The sequence below is a fragment of the Cuculus canorus genome, chromosome 4 (genome assembly GCF_017976375.1).
Source record: "Cuculus canorus isolate bCucCan1 chromosome 4, bCucCan1.pri, whole genome shotgun sequence".
Classification (NCBI taxonomy): Eukaryota; Metazoa; Chordata; class Aves; order Cuculiformes; family Cuculidae; genus Cuculus; species Cuculus canorus.
The window spans coordinates 10,791,043-10,811,393 of NC_071404.1; the positions used below are offsets into that span (position 1 = coordinate 10,791,043).

The 20,351-nt window shown below is 40.8% G+C and overlaps 1 long non-coding RNA gene across 1 annotated transcript; it reads left to right on the top strand.

Moving 5' to 3' along the window:
* Window positions 1-77: 77 nt before the first annotated feature.
* LOC128852051 (uncharacterized) lies at window positions 78-18,625 on the top strand. The gene is made up of 4 exons (XR_008449665.1): window positions 78-214; window positions 15,335-15,407; window positions 16,407-16,516; window positions 17,293-18,625. It is a non-coding gene; the product is annotated as an uncharacterized LOC128852051 (long non-coding RNA).
* Window positions 18,626-20,351: the final 1,726 nt, after the last annotated feature.

Genomic DNA, 20,351 nt, shown 5'->3' on the forward strand with positions numbered 1-20,351 from the left:
GGGATGGAGGGCGGGGGGAGGGGGGGTGGTGGTGTTAAGTCTCTTCTCCCAGGTGACAGGCGATAGGATGAGAGGGAATGGCCTCAAGCTGCGCCAGGGGAGGTTTGGATTGGCCATTAGGAAAAATTTCTTCACTGAAGGAATTCTCAGGCACAGGCAGAGGCTGCCCAGGGAGGTGGTGGAGTCCCCATCCCTGGAGGTGTTTAAAAGACAGGTAGATGGAGTGCCTGGGGTTATGATTTAGTAGTGGACGCGTACGGTTGGACTTGATCTCAAAAGTCTTTTCCAACCTAGGGATTCTATGATTCTAAGTCGGGGCTGAGGGAGGGGCAGTGGATGAGGAGGGGGGGATCTGTGGCGGTACCAGAGCCCCCAGCACGGTATCCCAGCTGGAGCTGCTGTGGGGAGCCCCCCTGGCAGGGGAGACCCCTGCTAGGCATGCTCGGGGCCAGGGGGGACCCACAGCAGCCTTGGGCTTGGGATCTGGATTTGGATTTGCCAGTGTGAACGGTGAGGAAATGCCCAGCAAATCCCACACAGTGTGTTGGATCCAGTCAATGACTTGGGTGAGGGGACTGAATGCTCCCTCAGTAAATTTACAGATGACACCAGGGTGGGTGGTGGGTGGGGGTGTCGGTCTGGGACGTGGGCGGGCTGGGGCCATGGGCCATGACCAGCTGTAAGGGGTTCAACAGGGCCAAATGCCAGGTCCTGCGCTTGGGACACAGCAACCACATGTAACGGCTACAGGCTTAGGGAAGAGTGGCTGGGAAGCTGCCTGGCAGAAAAGGACCTGAGGGTGTTGGTCGATAGCAGCTGAGTGTGAGCCAGCAGTGTGCCCAGGCGGCCAAGAGGGCCACCAGCATCTTGGCTTGTATCAGAAACAGCAGGACCAGGGAAGCGATGGTGCCCCTTTCCTCAGCGTTGGCAAGGCCACACCTTGAATGCTGTGTTCAGTTTTGGGCCCCTCACAACAAAGAGGGCATTGAGCTGCTGCAGCGTGTCCAGAGAAGGGTGACGAGCCTGCTGACGGGGCTGGAGGACAAGTCTGGTGCAGAGCAGCTGAGGGAACTGGGATTGTTTACCATGCAGAAGAGGAGGCTGAAGGGAGACCTTACTGCTTTCTACGACTCCCTAAAAGAAGGCTGTAGCAAGGTGGGTGCTAGTCTCTTCAACCAAGTAACAAGGGATAGAACGAGAGGGAATGGCCTCAGGTTGCGACAGGGCAGATTTAGATTGGATAGTAGCAAAAAAGTTTTTTTACCAAAAGAATAGTGAAGCATTGGAACAGGCTGCCCAGGGAGGTGGTGGAGTCACCGTCTCTGGTGATACAAAAAGTAGTTACTTTTGCAAAAAGTAGAATATTTTTGGTTTAAGCTAAGGTAGAGTTAAGTTTCATCTAAGTAATCAGAGTTTTTTGAAAGTTAGGCAGAATGTCCCTCTGAGAGCATGTTTTCTTTCAAACAGTGTTTTTCCAGACACTGTTCATTCTTTGGAGATGATAATGTATTGTGTGAAGTATGATCTGTGCTGAACAGATGTGTCTTCTGTAATCACCTCTGTCTGCTGTCTCTCTCTATCTGAAATGCAAGGTCAGACAGACAGCTGGAGCCAGCTCCAAATTAGCAAGGAGTCTGACTGTTGTGAGGTTAATAATAACATTAAAATTAGTCCTTGGGAAGTAACAGAATATTCTTAAGATTTCTGGGCAAATTTACACATGTGCATGTAGGTGGAAAATATATTCTGTCCTCAGCTATTGTCTCACTGCACACAATTGATGGAGATCACTCCCTCATGTTGCCCAGGCCTGATAAAAGATGTTTGCTTTCTAGAACTCCAAAACGAGTCTTAGAGAGGTTTTTTTTTGCATTTTCAGTACCACTGGAGGCGTTAAAAAAAAATGCGTAGATGTGGTATTCAGGACATGATCTAGTAGGCATCTCAGTATTGTGTTGATGGTTAGACTTGATGATCTGAGAGGTCTTTTCCAACCTCAAAGATTCTACGATCTACATCGATAGTGACAGGAAAGCTTTGGACCCAAGCAGAGCAGCAGCACATCTCTCCTCAAAGGTTCATACCTTTGCAGCCTCTGAGGAGAAGCTTGCTTAGGAAAGACCTCAAAGAAACCAAAATCTTCCAGTCATCAAAATTCTTGTCATGAGCTAGTGTTTGTACCCTCAGGACTGCACATGGAGATGAGCAGAATTAGTAAGCGTAAAACTGGCTGCCTGGCACTGAACAAACAGGCCTATTAGCAGCACTGCGATAGCATGTGTTCGCCAAGGATACAGGGATTCGGGCGCTTACACAGGTGTAGTGTTCCTACAAAGGAGCAGGGGAGTGTGGTAAGCTGGACTGACTTTAAGTATTTTTTTTTTATTGGTTTTGTTAAGTCCATATTAACAGGCTCCCCAGGGAAGTGTTCCTGGCGCCAAGCCTGACTTATTCAGGAAGCATTTGGACAACACCCTCAGACACAGGTGTGAGTTTTGGTGTTGTCCTGTGCAGGGACAGGAGCTGGATTTGATGATCCTTGTGGGGCCCTTCCAACTCAGGGCATTCTATGGTTCTATGATTATCATACTGGTAGAACAGTTTGGGAGGAAAAAGCCTTAAATCGGTACAAAAATGAAGCCTAGGTTACATTTGATTATTATTTGTAATAGTGTTTATCATGTGAGTATGTATATATATAATAATGTATACAACATGGATCTCAGTGTGTGCACACAGCCTTATGTTCAGCACGACCATAGAAGATGTTTCTGGACCAAGCAGAACATCTGGCCACCTACAGAGCAAGTGATAATCACCGTGTGCAACTGGTGGAGGGGCCAAAAAGAGAAGGCTTCCATTAGTGTGATAGAGAGCAGCCTCCTGTGTTAGCACCTTAGACTTGTAGGTGTGAGGGTAAAAAGACACAGCAAATAAGAATTTGTGTGGAATAATTAACAGGAATCAAAACATGATGAAAGGAGGAGATATGGAACTTCAAAGTAAAGATGTTCAGTTCCTCTGGTGATGGATGAGAGGCCTTGTGGTACTGCAAAATGTAACATATCAGCCTTTCACAAAGACAGTGGCTGTAAGTTGAAACAAGAGAGGTTGCAGTCAAATACAAGGAAAACTATTTCCCTGTAAGGGTAATCAAACTGGAAGTATGTTGAGCAGGAATTTGGGCTAGAGACCTCCTGAACTCCCTCCCAACAGGAATTATCCTAAGATTCAGTTCAGCTTTTTCAAGGTAGAAGGTCAATGTTTTGTCACTTCAATTATGCTAGAAAGGGTTATCCAAGAGATTAGAAGTAACACATTCAAAATGGGCCACCAGCTTAGCTATTTATAAAAATATAATTGAATTTTACGTGCATAGAAGATCCTGTGTGACAGAAGAGGGTAAAACACTTGCTAAAAGGACAGATCTGTGGTGTATTTGCTATTTCATCTAATAAATGATGTAAATACCCCACAATTAACGACAGTAAAAAATATGTGTGGAAGTTGAGGGAATACAGTTTTACAGAGTTATATCCTACAACCTTAAGCCATTGTTTTTGCTGTGAAGACAAAGTTCTGGCTTTAAAATACCAGTGCTTTATAGTTTTCATTTACATTAGTAGGAAAAGTGAAAAAATACATAGACTTCATTTTCAGCATCATTGTGCTGACAGTCAGAGCTAAGTGAAAAGTTTGAAGCAAGATTGCTTTTGCTGACTGTCAAAATATTTTGTAGAAACATATGATGAAACCGTAGTAACAGAGAAATCTGGTTGTTTCCTGCCAGCTCAAATCTGGCAAACCTGCAGATAGGGCGTTGATGTGCTTAGACCAAACATCAGGGAGTTTAATAACCTGTGAGACAGAACATTTGTAATACAGTTATATTCATAGTATTATATCAGTATATTAAAATCAAGCATTGCATCTGGTTACTGAAAACTTGGTATTAATAGTGGTTTGGATAAAGCCAATGCTCCCCGGAGGAAAACACCGCTGACTTTAGGGAAATTTGACCTGCGTAAATCTTGAGCAACTGATCCCTTGTGTTCTCGGGAATGCCCTTAGATGACTCTTTCCTTTGTCAGTTCTGAAATACAGAGGAATTCCTGGGAATTCATCAAGAGAAGCTGGTGCCAAAGAATGAGTCACATCTTGAGATGTGTTTCTTAGTGTACCTGGCTTTTCCTGGGTTACCTCTTGTGTCCTGTTAATCAGATTTGCTGAAAAAGCAGCTGGTCCGTGGAGCAGCACGTTTGTCCCTTTTCAGTTTTAGACAATCAAATTAAGACTTATTAGGTACAGTACTTGTGGTCAGCAAATAATTGCATGAGCAACAGGTATGCTCTGCACTACTTTACATACAGAAAAAACTTTATTTTCCATACCTTACTGGTCTCAACTTGAAATACAAGGTGAATTTCACTGTAACCTAGTCTCAGAATGGACTGTAGCAGGATATTAAAGCCTCAAATTAGGTTTTATTAAAGAAATCTTACTTATTCAAAATGATTTTGTTAATTCTGTGCACATCACAACCAACTATGATAATGCATGCAAAGTGTCATAACAGTGCATGAACAAAGGTGATTAGATGCTGCGCAGAAACAAAAAGGAGATGAGGCAGGTCTTAGGAAAACAGGAAGAAGGAAAGGTGAACAGTATAGTTAGATCAGATTAAATGTGCACAAACACTGATATATTTTAAATTTCATTTTGAAACATGATTTATTTGTAGAGTTGATGGGAACAATTCCTCGAACGTAGCAGTTCTATCTATGTAGCATCAGTGCAAATAATATAAAAATTAGTCTCTGTATTTAAAAGTGTAATTTTGTGTGAAAAAGACTGTAAAATGTACTGGAGGAGGGGGGTGGGGGAGGTGTCATTTTCCAAATAGTGACATATGCTCAATTTGCAAGAAATTTTTAGTTGTGAACTCCAGAGTTGTCCAGCCAATCAAGCTGTGAATTTCCCCGTTGTCTTAAGTCACCACTAATTGACTTGGAGGGTAAGTTATGACCTAATGACACTTACGAAATGTTTTCTTGCCTTGAGCTAATTTACTTAAGCAGAATCGATTAGAAATTAGTAAGTGATCCTCTTGCTGCTGTAGGCTGAAAAAATCAATAGCAGTCCACATTTCCTTTGCTGTTGACTGTGCAGTACGAAAGGGCAAGAAAACCTGCAACGGTTGATTTTCCCCAATGAAATCATCTGTTATTGACTCTGAGTCACTGCTACAAAAGATGCCTTCCTTAGAGATCTTCGTGAGTCTGAGAATCTGATTATTATGCTGAGCAAATAGAATGTTTATGCTTGTGTGAGTCATAGATTAACAATAATTATAAGATGCAGCCATGTTTATACTTGTAACATGGGAAGGGGTAAACATCCCTTATACTCATTACTATATTGGATGGTCTGATAATTTACTGTTTTATATATTTTAGAGTGGGAATGGCAAACTCATTGGGAGGTTTGCCCAAAGGCATTCAGAATTCCTTATACTGGGTTAGCTCATTGCTATTAGATATGTGTGTAGCCAGCTCTCTGCTTTGAGGCTCTGATTTGGATCACAATGTTCCCCCTTCAGTCTTGTTTTCTATTTATACACATAGAACTATTTAGTGTAGTTAGGAGAAATAGAATGGTTTTTATTAATTTCTAGTGCAAGCTTTTGCCCACATGTGTTTTTTGCGTGGTATGAGCTTTGGAGGATGTCAAAACCAAAAGTGTTTTGATGCTTAGGGCAGAGTCCCAGGATCTGTTCTCAATTACAGTAAGGCTGGAACAACCAGAATGAAGGGCTGTGACGCTGGTGACATCCAAAGCAGTCCTCTTGCTTTTCCCTGTGAAGTGTTTCACATTTATTGGGGCTAAGATGGTTTGAGCTCATCTTTATTGATGTTGCCAGGATATACGCTTGTCTGTATCTCTCACAAGTCTTTTGATCATTTCGGGTCTCTACCCAAGCAACAGGATTTTGTTATGTCTTGCTACTCTTTAATGCCCTAGATCTTTGCCGCAGTTCACCTTTTTGTGCAGGCTTACTGGTCCTGTATTAGATGTCCACCACCACCACCACCCCTGGTGCACATGTTTAGCGATTTCAGGCCCTGCTTACATTTCTTCTGGATATTTTTACATTTTGTAGTTTCTTTTCTGTTTGCCTGTGGTGCAGTAGTGTCAGTTCACTGAGTCTGTCCTTGCAAACTGGAATGTATTTTTCTTGCTAAGGCTGTCTCTTGATCTGAGAAGTTAAAGCAGTGTGTTTAGTCTTTAGGAAACTGTCGTGACATAACAGCTTTTTGAGCTGTAATTTTTTTATAGGAATGTAAAAAGTTCTTTGCTGGTTCAACCCAGGTTGCTGACAACTGCAGGCAGCTTTCCTACTCACAGGAAACCACTACCACTCCTGCTTAGAAGCAAGTTACTTCTTTGAGCTTGTGGTTTGATAAAATTTGGAGGTTTGCCCATATCTAATTATTCCTAGTGGGCAGTGACTTGTATGTTATAGGACATTTTTTCCTGAAACCTGATGCTTTGAAATACTCTAGACAAAGCTTTTTGGGGTTGCAGGAAATACTCCCCAAATCTAGCATATTCTTAACATGTGATCCACATTACAGATTGTTTGGGGATTCTGTATATATCAACTGAATTTTCTGCTTTCATTAACACAGAGTGCTGAATTTTCTGGTTTCTGTTACTCACCTTTCCTCAAAGGCCAGGCAGTTTTAAAGCTAAATTGGGATGGGGGGGGCGGTGGGGGAGGGTGGAAATAAAGCTATGAAGTATGACTAAATGCCAGGCATTCAGTTGCAAGACTGGAAACAAAAGGTTGCAGGTGAAAACCTAATTGTTTGTGGATTTGTTTTATACATTAATGTTGTGTAATGAGGCTTCCTAATGCAAGCTCTGTGGTATCTCTGATCCAGACCACTCATTCTAACTATAGCAAAATCAGTTTGCACATTTCTTATCTCTAGGTTTTCTGATCTAGAGAGCAAATAGGCCTCTAAAGTCTTATTAGATAAATGTTTGATTTAAAAGTTTCATTTTAAATAATTTTTTTACAAGGTGGTTGGGAAAGGTAGTTTCCTAAGACTATTGAGAACTTCGAAAGAAATAGTTGTGTAAGGATTCTGTACCTAGATCAGGAAAAAAAAAATAATGGAGGCTTCTTATCACGTCCTTGGTACTAGATGGTGAAATAGTTTTCAGAACTAGAACGTCGAAGAAAGGTCAGGAGGAATTAAATAAACTAAACAAGAAAGTGGAAGTTTCCTTGCCCCACCATTCACTCCCCACCCACACCCCATGCTATTTCCACATAAATAACACTTAAAAAAATTCTGACTAGTGTCCAGTGGAGAGACGAGAAACAGTGTGGTAATGTTCCTCTGAAGCTCCATCTGTAAAGCAGAAAATCCATCAGTCATCCTAGCAGGACAGTTTTCAGCAGAATTCTAAATTCAAGTTACTGATGTAGTCTTTTGCAGATTGAAGTAAAGAACTGAGGACGTTTAGATACCGATTGCTGGAAACTTCAGTCCTTGTATGAGTATATTTTTATTGTAAGCAAGAGGAAGCATATTCTTAATTGCAGAAGAGTTGTCCATCACACTTGAAGTAGAGAAGTATTTTGACACTTTCTGCTCTCAAACAGAATTAATGAAACATGAAAAAATAGTATTGCCGAGGAGTCTGCATACCAGTATCTGTTCAGCCTTAGCACAATAAATGAGTCTAATGTGAACATGCAGATATCATGTGTGTGGGTTATAGAAGATTAAATCAGGAAACCATAAGAAAAAATAATACATTTCTTGAAAGCAATAACTCCTGGAAAAAAAATCCACTGCAGCTGATTTTTATGGCTAAATTTTCCTGAAATATCACCAAATGGCACAGGAACTTAATGCTTGTGTTACAGTGAAATGTGCCTGTTTCAACAGGAATAAACCTTTCTGGCTCTAAACGAAATGCTTTCTTTTTTTACTTACCTTATGTTTAGGCAGTACATTATGATTGTTGCTGGATTAATATATATTTATATATTAATATATATTTTTATATATTAGTATATATATATATTAGTATATTTAAGGGCAGATGGCTGTTTTGTCAAAATTTATATCTTTATGCCCTAAGCTGTAGAGGAAGGACTACGAGGAAGCCCAAATGCATGGTTTCATTACATTTTCTGGTAAGAACTACTAATATATTTAACTGAACAAATAGAGGAGGCACCATCTAATGGAGCAACTTTGAGAATATAGTTTGAGAATTGATTGACACTGATTTTAGTGCCTCTTCCCTTGAATTTACTGCTTGACTTTCAGTAAGTCTGTAACGTCTTCGTTTTCTTTGCCATTTGAATGTTGCACTAAAGATAACAGTGACTATTGTTGTAGGCGGTTTAAGGGTGAAAAGGCTGCAGAATGTTAAGTAGTTTATGGAATGAAGATCATGCTCAGTTTTCACTTATCCTTGCCTAATTTTTAAACAAAATCTCAAATTTTTTTGCTGAAAACTGGTTAACAGAGTGACATCGGTATGTGACCTTTTATGACTTTTTATAGACACTTATCTGCTTATGACTGAAATGCTCAGAAGTCAGCTGTGAGAAAGTTGTGTTAGGCCTTGTATAAACAAAGCCCACTGGAGTACTCTTCATACTGGCCTCTTTGGGATCCGGTCTTAAGTCAGTCGTGTATAGTATAATTGTCGCATTCTAGTTAAAGCATGTGCAGATACATGGATGCCTTTAAAAGGACTCATTTCAGAAATGCTGGGCTTGAACTCCAAGGATTTCCATCAGAATCATGGTTTTCATGTAACCAACTTTGCAAATATTCCTCTTTCTCTGAGGGCTGGTTGAAATGTTGTCATAATCTTATTTTTACTGAAATTTAGCCTTTTTAACAAACTTAAAGTGTTGTTACAAGGCAGGTTTGACTTAGAGGGAGAGAAAGTGTTTTTGTTAGATCCTCTGATATAGTTTGCGAAACCAAGACTCTGTTTTATCTGTAGACCATCACGTTTGCACCACCACCTCGGACACGTATAGATAGAACAACTTTTTGTATTGTTTTTTTTAATCTGATTTCTGAAATGATGGTGATGGCTATTAGCTGACCCAACAGCTTTTAAAAATGAAACATAATCTCACCGTCTCTTATTTCCTGTGAACTATCCAGGAAGTGTCTCAAAATGAAAGATAAGCTATGAATTCGCCAGATAATGAATCCAACTCTTAGTTCATGGTTCTTTCCTCTAGGCAAAATTATAGGTTTCTTGTAAACTTAAAGGAAGTGGAGTGAAAGAGTTCACTTGTGTGATAGTGAAAGTAGCCAAATGATTGATCAGGAGAAAAATGTGCTTTGGGCATTATTGGTTGTTGGAAGTACTAGAGGATTGTGGTTACCAGCTGGCAGGTAAACCCAGGCACTCACTCACTCACTCACTCACTCACTCACTCACTCACTCCAGCCTCTCAGTAGGATGGGGAAGAGTTGGAAAGACAAATGTGGGAAAGACTTGTGGGCCAAGATAAGGACAGTTTAATAAGAGAAGAGGAAAATAAAGTAAAAGAAACTAAGCAAGCAACACAAAGATCACTCACCACCTCCTACAGCAGATCTCTGAGCAGTGGCTACTTTCGACACATCATCCACCCCCAGTTTTATTGCTGAGCATGATGTTATACAGCAGAGAATATCTTTTTTTTGTCAGTTTGGGTCAGCTGTCTCACCTCCCGACCTCCTGCCCACCCCCATTCTGCTCCTTGGGCATGCAGAGTGAGGAGGAGAGGAGGCCTTGGCACTGGGTGAGCACTGTTCAGCAAGAGCTAAAACACTAATCAGTTATCAGAGCTGTTTTGGCCACACATCTAAAACACGGCACTGCCTGGGCTGCTGCTGTAAAGAAAACGAGCTCCATCCCAACCAGGCCCAGTGCAAGAAGCAAGCGGCAAAGTGTTACTCCCCAAACCAGGTGGGGTTGACAGCAATATTTTGTAGCACTTACATGGCTCTTGCAATTTTCATTTACTAGAAGCGGGCAAGGATCTTTTTTCTCTGTTTTGGAATGAGGAAACTGAAACAGTGATATATCAAAAGATTTGTTCAAAGTTGCACATAACATCAAAAAACTATGAGCTGAAGAAGTATAAAATGTTTGACCTACATAACACGGAAAAGACTTTGGAAAAGATTACAAATACATAGGCAACTTTATAGATGAAATATCTGATAATAATAGGATCATAATTTGTTTATGACTACTGCTAATAGAAAGTAATGGTGTTTAGGATAGTCAGAAAATAAAATTTGTTTCTTTCCCAGGTTCATTCATAGATTAATGTCAATCTATACTAGAAAACTATACTTGAAAGACATTTTCCAGCCCCGCCTTTTCCCATCTTTGTTGGTAACGTGTCCCACCTCAGCAAAATTCTCAGAAGTGCTTTTCCTGCAGCAAAATACAAGTCAGATGAAACTCATCTCTGCCAGAGCAGCAGCTTCGAAACTTACCAGCATGTCTCCATAACAACTACGGTGTGTTTTTGCCACAAGGGAACCACCATGAATGTCATGGGAATGGTTCTTTTGTATCTCTTCTGACAGAGCATGTGACATCCAAAGTACTGTTATCCCCAGGATGATCCCTATGTATTTATTTCTGCAGCAGCCTATAGATGGGATTGCAAAAGAGGGCTCTAATAAGCTTGGGCAGAAGCAAATGAAATCAAGAAACTGGCCTTCATGTGCATTTATGAAGACTACTGTGAGAAAAGGAATTTCTTGGCTGCTCTGTGTGAGGAGCAGTTTGAGGGTCGTGTGCTCCTTCAGGTGCCCCATTGGAAAGAAAAGATGTTTTTGCATGGAGCAGTGAAGTTCTTTCCCTGCTTGTTGTGCAGCTTTTGAACCCCATGCTGCTGTTTCAGTGTGGAGCTGGTCTGTCCTGGGGTGCTGCTGGAACTACCTGGCACTTCATGGACTGTTCCCCACTGGTGCTCAGGTGCTGTGACCGTTGCCAGAGGAGTCAGCCTCATGCTGATTTGGTCCATATCTGTCTTGCTATGGCCTTAGTCTTACAAAGAAACCTGGAGTCTTCAGGATCCACGAGAACAGATTGTCGAAAAGAGCCCTGCCAGCCTCTCCAAATCACTCCACTCCAATCCTTTTGTACAGAGGCTTCCCCAAGTGTGGAATTGGATAATGTCCATAATTCTCCCCAGCCCTCCGAGAGCATCAGCCTTGCAGTGACTATACTCCATTTGACTTGTCCATGGACTGGATCAGTTTAGGTAAATGCATCATGAGATGTGGTAGAGCGAAGTGGTAGAAAGGGGAAGCGATACCTTTCTTCATTGTAGCACGCTCAATATGATGGGGAGTGGCAAAAGTGTATTATTACTGTTACTTTGGAAGGCTGATGCTGAGTAATTTGAATAGATGTCAGCCGTTTATAGTTCTTCATTTCAAATCTGCATGAGAGATGCAATTAATTTTCCCGGCATGTGCATTGCTGTTTTGAAAGTAGTGTGATGTTATTTGATTCTTGAAGAAGATAAGATGGGAAGGTGTGTGCATGTAGCAACTGGTATGGAAGCTAGCTGGAAAATACCTGGACCCCTTGTGTTTGATACAAATATGTACTCTTGACTGGTGGTGATCCACAGTGTGATATAATTGGTTATATGAAGCAAACCATTAAAAAATGCTGGTTTTCCATATTTTCTCCTTCTCTGAGGCAGAGAAAACCACCCAGCAGCACTGTGGAGTGGTTTTAGTGATGGGATCATAACAAAAGGGGTTGAGAATAGGCTTCCTCACACATCTCTCATTTCAGATTGCCCTGCTTCGCGGGCCGTGTCATGCAGCATCTAGGCTGCATGGATCTTGTAAAACTGACACAGCTTAAGAAGTGTATGTATACATTGCCAGTCTTTGGTTCAGATCCCTAGTTTTTATGCAAGGAGCTTTTAACCTTTTTTTAATTTAAAGCAGTATTGCATATGTGACTGTCTGTGGACTCCTGTGCTGCAGGAGCTGCTTTTGAGCATGGGCCAACAGCCTCGGTTCCTGCCTGAGGAACACTGTACAGTTGCCTGGTACAGCAGCCATGGCTGGTCTTGACCGTATCCTGCTAGGGACTCAGCTGACAGGCACCTAACTCTTGGGTGACCCTTGGCTCCCACCAGGTGAGCTGCTCTGCTCTTCTGGCTTGGGTCCTGTGGGCCTGTGGCTTTTGTGGGTAAGGATGCTGCCCCTGCCTGCTTTGCTGTCCCCTTTGGTTTCTGGATCATCTTCCCTTGTGCAGCAGCCTGTTCTTACTGCTCCCTGACACCCGCAGCACTGAGCCAGCAGGCCAGCTCCTATTAGTGGACTGTGATGGACAAATCAGAGACCTTTACAGTTTTCTGATGTTGGAAAATCTCTACACATATTAAGAGTGGGATCATATTAAGACCCTAGATTCAGAACTTGTCATACAGCCCTCAGGTGTTGAGGGTGGAGTAATGTCTGTTTTTTAAAGGTATCCAAAGTAATAAAAGTACTGCTTTGTATCCCCCAGATTTCTGTGTTTATAGCCTGAAGCATGTAGCACATGCCCTGGCACATGGTTTTGGGCACACAACTCCTTCTTTCAGCATGCGCCTCCTTCATAGGAGGCTGTTAGTGAGGCTACTGGAAGGTGCAAAACACTGGAAGAGTCAGTGGATATTGTCTGACCATTGAACTATGCTCTTAAAGATGCAGTTATTTTATCCTCAAAAGACACCCAGGAGCATGCTAACATAGAAGCAGACTGGATAACTGGGGGTTCAGGTTACAGGAGCAAACTAACTTTATAATGGAATAAATCCACAAATCTTTATAAGGAATTTGTTTATCTGAACCACTGCCCATAGCACAGAGTAACAAAAAAGACCTTATGGCATTTGCTTTATTTTATTTTCCTCAACAAATCATGGATTATTTCACTTTCCACATGCTTGTTGTTGCTTTTTGTTTCTGTGTCTTGCACTGTATTTGGGAGAAGCGAAAGTTGAAAATCTGCCACATACTTGAAAATTATTAACCTGTATATACTGAGAGGATCAGCAACGTTTATCACCATCGCTCCTCTAGTGTTTCCATTTAAAATTCTGAGAGCTGATGTCAAACATCATTAAACTTATGTTGGGAGGTCAGTATATGCAGTGTCATCTTGCCACGTACATATCCTTACGTAAATGATGTCAGGCTCCCTTAGCACAACTCTGTAAGGAGTATCTTCACTTGGATGTGCACAACTTTCCTATTAATGCGTGAGTCATGTTTATGTTTAGTTGAGTAGCTTTTCTTGTACCCTGCTGATTTACATGCAACAGTCAGGCTATTTAATGTCTCTTTAATGAACCATGGATATTGCTTCCTAGATGCTGACTGGGAAAATTAGGTACAGTATAGCTGTAGGACATGATGTTTGATTTCTTTCAGTTTGCATTGTTCTGGAATATGTTTTTAATTGTATTTGTGTAACAAAGCACAGTGAGTATTTCAGTCTGTGTGCCAATCAAGTAAAAGCAGAAGTGGTAACGTGGCAGTTTGAGCTATCAGGGTTCAGTGCTCAAGACCATCACGTTTCTTGTTCTGGAGGTCCACAGCTCAGTCCTTGATGTGTCAGCCGGGAAAGCAGCTGTCACACCTGTACTTGTGACTTTCTGAAATTTTCTCACCAAAAGACATCAGACTGAACCTGGACTTAACCGGGTTAGTACAACTGCAGGAAAAATTCAGAGAGCATTTTGGTGTGGGTAAGGACACAGTCTGAAACTGAGACTTAGTCATAGACTCTTGAAAATTTGTAGGATACTGTTTGTATGTCTTTCCCGCTTGTATGGCACTGCAAGCCAGGAGAAGTGATTCCCCTTGCCATCCGTGACTCTGCAGTTATGTGATTGCTTTACTGCGTGAGAGGGCTTGTGATGTAAAAATAGTTCTGCTTACTCAGATGCAGCTGATGATTGCAGAAAATTACCACTCAGTGGTAAAGCTGGAACACCTCGTACTTCTTTCCCATAATCAACAGCAAACAGAAAGCAAGGTAAAAAAAAAAAACAAACCAAAAAAACCAAAACAGGGACATCACTTACAGTTCATTTTCATCGTTTTTTTTCTTCTTTTTGTGGGATCAGTTATTCCTTAGGGCATAGAGGTCCACACACTTCTCATTCCTCTGCCAATTGCCAGGGTGATTCCAGTCCTGTGTTTCCATAACTTGTGTTCTTTTGAGAGCAGATTGTTAGTTTGTATTCCCCTTGCTCTGTCCCTCTCGGATGGCTTTTGTAGGTATGATAAACCCAAGGAGTCATTCCAACATACAGAACATCCCATTGCCTCAGTGTGTTACTTCCATGTAAATACGGATTTTTCCCTGAAAGATAGTTGCAAGGCTTCTGAAAGAAAAACCTTTCCATATAAATGTTACAGAGTAATAACTTTGTTTAGGTGGTATTATATTATAAATAGAAATTATATTGCAATTGTAGGAGCTGGTATATATTGTTAGTTCACATTTGTAGACACACACAGTCAGTGTGTGTTGTACAGTCTTGCAAATATAGTACAGAATTGATACAACATACTGGAGATATCAAGGTGACAAAGTGCATCAATCTGTCCATTCAGCTGAGTCTCTCGTTCTGTTGAGAGTACCAATGAATTTTGGAGTTAGTCTGAGCTGTAGATACTCAGTTTTTGAGCTTGGGCAGTCAGATTTATTTCATGTACAGCACAACTCAACCTAAAGCAATATATTTCAGTCTGCTAATAACTATCCAGTCTTTTTTGAAACAGTTTTCATAGCAAAAGATTAGGGATCATAGGGATCACACCCATGTAATTCAACAGTCCTGTGAGTCACTGTCTTGAAGAGAAACTGAAACTGAAATAGTCCCGCTAATGTATTTATATCAATTTTCACTCCAGTAGTACCCAGAGAGTTCACAAACAGGTCAGGGCTCCTTACATATTACTCAGGCATCGTCGGTCAAGGTTCTAACTCTATGTGCCTGGAAGCCAAGATAAAAAGATCATGTTATGATCAGTTCCAAATCACTTTCTGGTTATACTTCTGTATTAAAAAAATAATGTAACAAATGCACACACAAAAAAAAAAAAAACTATCTGAAAAAGAAACTCAAACCAAAAGACAGGAAAATTACTGGAAGGCTGAGCAGAAAATGACCAGTGAAAAATCTTCAAGATAGTCAAAAGAAAGCAAGCCTGTGTGTTTCTTTTACATTCAATCAACACGATTTTATTATTTACAGGAGCATGTCTATGGTGGTTCTTAGTGGAGACAAGTTCTCAGTGGGCTTCAAGAGATGAAACCAGCAAATTCTGGTAATCAATAGATTTTTTTACTGAACTGACATAGTAAGTAAATAAATGTAAGTTATTTCCATTTTTATTACAACTTAATACAGCTGTATGAAAGCTGTAATACAAAGAGGTTTAAATCATATTTTACAGTAAGATTTGTAAGCATTTCCCCATTACCAATTGTTCCTTTTCTCTGTCTCCCTTTTGTGCTTTTTTGTGATCTAAATAGGGGACTGTGATATGTTTGGTTTTCAGTAAAGTAAAAGGAAGTGGACAGAGTGAGTTTACCAAGTTTGTCACCCCAGGCTAATAAATTGACTTGCCTCATCTTTATAGAGGAGAAAAAGAACGTAATGAGGCAAAATGAAATCTGTTCTAATACATATTCATTGTAAAGACACACAGTTCTGTGTCATAAGCTCTGACAGCATCACTCATTTTTCCATGCTATTTCTGCGTGTTTTTCTCTAGAAAGAACATGAATGTGAATCAAAAATGCAAAGCCAATAAACACTTTCACATCAATAGGAGAATGCGCTCTTTCACAAGTTTCGTCTGTGTCATCATCATTTTCCCATAATGTATGTTACATTTTACATGCTGCCTCTCGGTTTCCTTCTTTACTACCAGTAAAAGCTACTGTGTTTTTAGTAATGCTATTTACTGTAGCCACTGTAGGAAAAAACTCCAACTTTTGTTCTAGAGAAGGACGCAAATTCTCTACCGGCGATTCAGTTCTATCTCTCACAGATTTCTTCTCATGTCATTTCAAATAAGCTTGACCTCGGCTTTAGACCCAACTAACTTAAACTTACCATGGGAAAGCCATTGAAACTGAATTTATCGTTCATCTGAGTTTATACTCGCAGCCTGAATCTGATGTCCTTTCCCACAATTGTTCAGGTTTCTGTTTCTGTCTTGAACATTTTCATTTTTAGCTCTCAGCCACTTCCCTTCTATTATTATGATAGTACCAAACCTGTTGATATATATTCACATTTAATATTGATTTATTTTTAGAAAGAGTGAAAAGAATCTCCATCTGACTGCTGAGATGTCAAACAGATTATGGAAGGAGCTGAGAAGTGGTCATATTCATCAGTGTCAGTAAAATACTGAACACTTCATTTGTAAGTGGCGCCTGTGAGATTTTTCATACAATGTCCTTTACAATAATATATTAACATTGACAAGATAAATCAGACCTTTTCCATATGTTATCAGTTCTCTTGCTTTTCTTGTGCGTAATTGGTGTCTTGGAAATGGATGGTAGCAGATGGAAACAGTGGAAATTTTGACCCTCCCACTCCCTTTTCACAGTATGTTTCTGTTCTTCAGAACAGAAAATGATAAATGGAAATGTGGATACTTTATATCACACATTTCTTTCCTGATCTGTAGAGAAGTTCTGGTCTTTCTCCAGGTTGACAGTACCCAGATTCAGTGGATTTAGTTTTCTTGCTCCTACTTTTGGTGAGAACAGCGTCCCCGACAAGGGCACAGCTATTGTGTAGATTTTACTCACAATTTGATTCTCTCAGGAGAATCATTACCTGGCCAACACCCTCTTTCAACTGCTATTGGTGATCCAGCAATCATGTAGTCAGGAGCTGTGAAGTGCTGCATTTGGGTCTGCTGAAGGACCTGTGGATCCACCACTCCTAGCAGACAACCCTTCTGGATAGTGCTGCTTCTGCCAATATGGCTGGGAGCATCAGATGTTCCTGGTGGCACCTTTGTAGTCCATCTGTCATGCTCAGACATGCCTTGCTGTGTGCCTACATATTTCCTGGGTGATGTCGCTACCAACCGAGATCATTAATTTATGACTGCGTAGTGGGCATGTGTCTCTGGACGTGCACAATTGTGTGTGTTTTGAATTTTTCTGTATTTGCTTTTCCCACAGATTCAGCAGAACTGTAATAGTAAAGACATTATCATTTTTCCTGGCTTACCGAGCTCTTGTTATCTTCATCATCCACATGTTGTGTGTACTGCAGTGTGGTTTTCTGAGGGCTGCCTTTGACACTCAACATCAAGCATTGATCCTCGTGAGATAAGAATTCCTACCCAATTAGCAATGTCAATTGGCTGGAGTGCCCACACTGTGAAGTTTTCATTTGATTCAAACGCACATTTTTTATCTAAATCTACAAGCTCACATTCATGAAATCATAGCTGTGATGACAAGCCCTTTAAAATTAGTAAGTTTGCCTGACTATGGAAGGCAGTGGTGAATTCAGACAGGCTTAAATTTGGGGTTATTAATAATTGGAATATTGGGTTTATTAGTCATGAGACTATTTCGTGATGCCTAGTTCTGCGCTGTGACATCTCATCATCTTTCTGTCCTTTTTCCCCATCAGGTCGGTGCTTCCCCTTACCCTGGGTTGTCCTGGGAATGACTTGTTCTGAAGTGTGTGGGGAGTTTCATGTATCGCATTATGTAAATGTATCATGCACTCTGCAGCCGTAGGTCAAAGCAGCCTTTGGTGTAATTTCTAGTTGCGATTGCACTGAGTTGAAACCGCTGGTAATAGTACCATATGATCGGGGTGAATGTGTGCGGTGTCATTATTGAAGCAATTTCCCTGGTGTCATTAGTTGTGAGCTTCTCATTAATATGATTGCTCTGTGCTAATTTCCTGGAGAGTTCTGCAATTGGCAAATATGATTTGATTGTCAGAAAAATTAGGTAGCTGGCACACAAGAATTTGGATTAAAATGGCTTTATATTATGTGAATTCAATTAACTTTATTTTATTTTTTAATTGTTTTTAAAATAAAATTAAAGCTTTTTAATTAAAAAGCAAAAAAAAAATTAATGTAGAATTAAAAGGTAAGTTTGAAGTTTTTACAGAAATTTCAGTGCAGATTCACTAGCCCACTTGAAAAATACCACCTTTCATGGTTTCGGAATAATTTATGGTCCCTCAAGCCTAAGCCCTGTGCTCTAAGTCATGTGTTCCAAGTTTTCGTATGTTCAATTTTTTAACATACTTGCCTTATATGTCTTTCTCCTTATGCTAGATGGTTTGAACTTTGAAGCTCATTGATTTGACATCAGGTTAGTCCTCTGGCTTACCATCCCCTCCTATTCCTTCAGTTCTTCGCCATTTTATCTATTTTATCAGCTGGATCTTATTTTGTCCAGGGACATAATGGAAATTAGATCTGTGACTCCTCTTCAAACCTTTGCCCTATTGTAGAATAACATAAACCCAACAATATTAATTAATGTAAAGAACTGATCTAATCATTGTCTTTGCTGAAATAAATTTGTTTTTCCTGTCAAACAGTTTTCCTCTTTATGGTCCAGAGGGGATTTTCCATGTAAAACTCTGCAGAACATGACTCATGAAATTACAGACAGGCTTCAATTTGTGTATTATTGGCACATTTGAAACCAGTTTGTGCTACTCACAAGCATAAAATTAATGTTTTCTGTAAGTAAAGTTTCTTGCGGGATGATAAGGCCTTGGCATCTGTGCTGATGTTTTTAGACAGATGAAATTATATTTGTTAACCCTGAATAAAAAAAGGGCAAATAACAGCAGAGGAGAATTTTAAATCTGAAGCAGCTAAACTATCGCCATTCGGTACTAAAAATAGTTTTACAGAAAAATGTTTTCTAGATTTTTCTTTTCTACTTAAACTGCCCACATATTAAATTGTTCTCTGCAGACTGCATCAGACTAACCATATTCTGGACAACGAATTCTCCATTCTTTTCCCACACTTGTGCAGAAGGTCACTGGGGAAATATGCCGAGCTTGTGAACTAGAAGTCACCATGTACTGATCTTACATGTGAAAGTATACGTGTATACACATAACACAGTAGTGAAATGACCGTATGCTTTTCCCATCCTTACATTCGAGTACGATACTTCAGGAAAAGTAATAAATATCATATTTGGAAAAATAGAACGCATGTAAAAACCAAAGCAGAAAAAATAGCAAGTCCAGTGTATTCCATGCTTCTAATCTACTCCATTCTAATTGTTATAGAATCATAGAAGAGTTACAGTTGGAAGGGACCTTAAAGATCATCTAGTTCCAACCCCTCTGCCATGGGCAGGGACATCCCACTAGATCAGGCTGCCCAAGGCCCCATCTAACAGCCTGAACACCTCCAGGGATGGGGCATGCACAACTTTGCTTGGCAGCCTGTTCCAGTGAAAAAGCCGTATCAAAAGCCTTATTTAATAAATAACCAATGATCTTTTCTTTCCTTCATTGTGCAGGAGTCTCACATTCTTCTGATACTTGATTGCAGTATGAAAAACTTATAACAGCATATTAATAAATAAATACCACTTGCTTATATATCTGGGAAGGGGCCGCTGGGCAGCGCTCCGGCCCAGCTGCCACTGGAGGGAAAGGGAAGTGCTGTGCTGAAGAGCTGAGGAGTGCCAGCAGATTCCATCCAACCTCCCATTCATTATGGACTTGCCTGAGTCCATAACTGACCTTTCAGTCTTCTGGCTTGCAGTCTTTTGCTGGGGGCTGTAATCTCTAGAATTTTGCTGTTTCCTAAGTCTTTTTTTGCACTGACAAAATGCAAGGGTGAGACCCACGAGCGAACCTGGACTGGAGGCACCTTCTAGGGGAGGAAGGGAGGACAGAAGACTCTTGGAGGTCTCCTGGCAGCATGGTGTGGGAGGACAAGAGGAGGAGAAGCAGGAGGTGCACCTGCAGCCTCCTGGTTCACATGTTGGCTGAGACACAGCACTGACTTCCACCTGAGGTGTGTGCAGCTGCCAGAGTGTTTTGATTCAGGATGCAAACCCATCCCCACGGACCCTCTGGTACCCCACTGCTCAGCCACACCTTGTCAGCAGGTCAAAAGTTAGCAGCTGCATTGTGTCTGTATGTGGTGGTTGTAAAGAAGGTGGAGTCTGATTCATACCATTTACCCAGATCTTTCAAAGCACAGTGGCTCCTTCCCAACTGCGCGTCACAA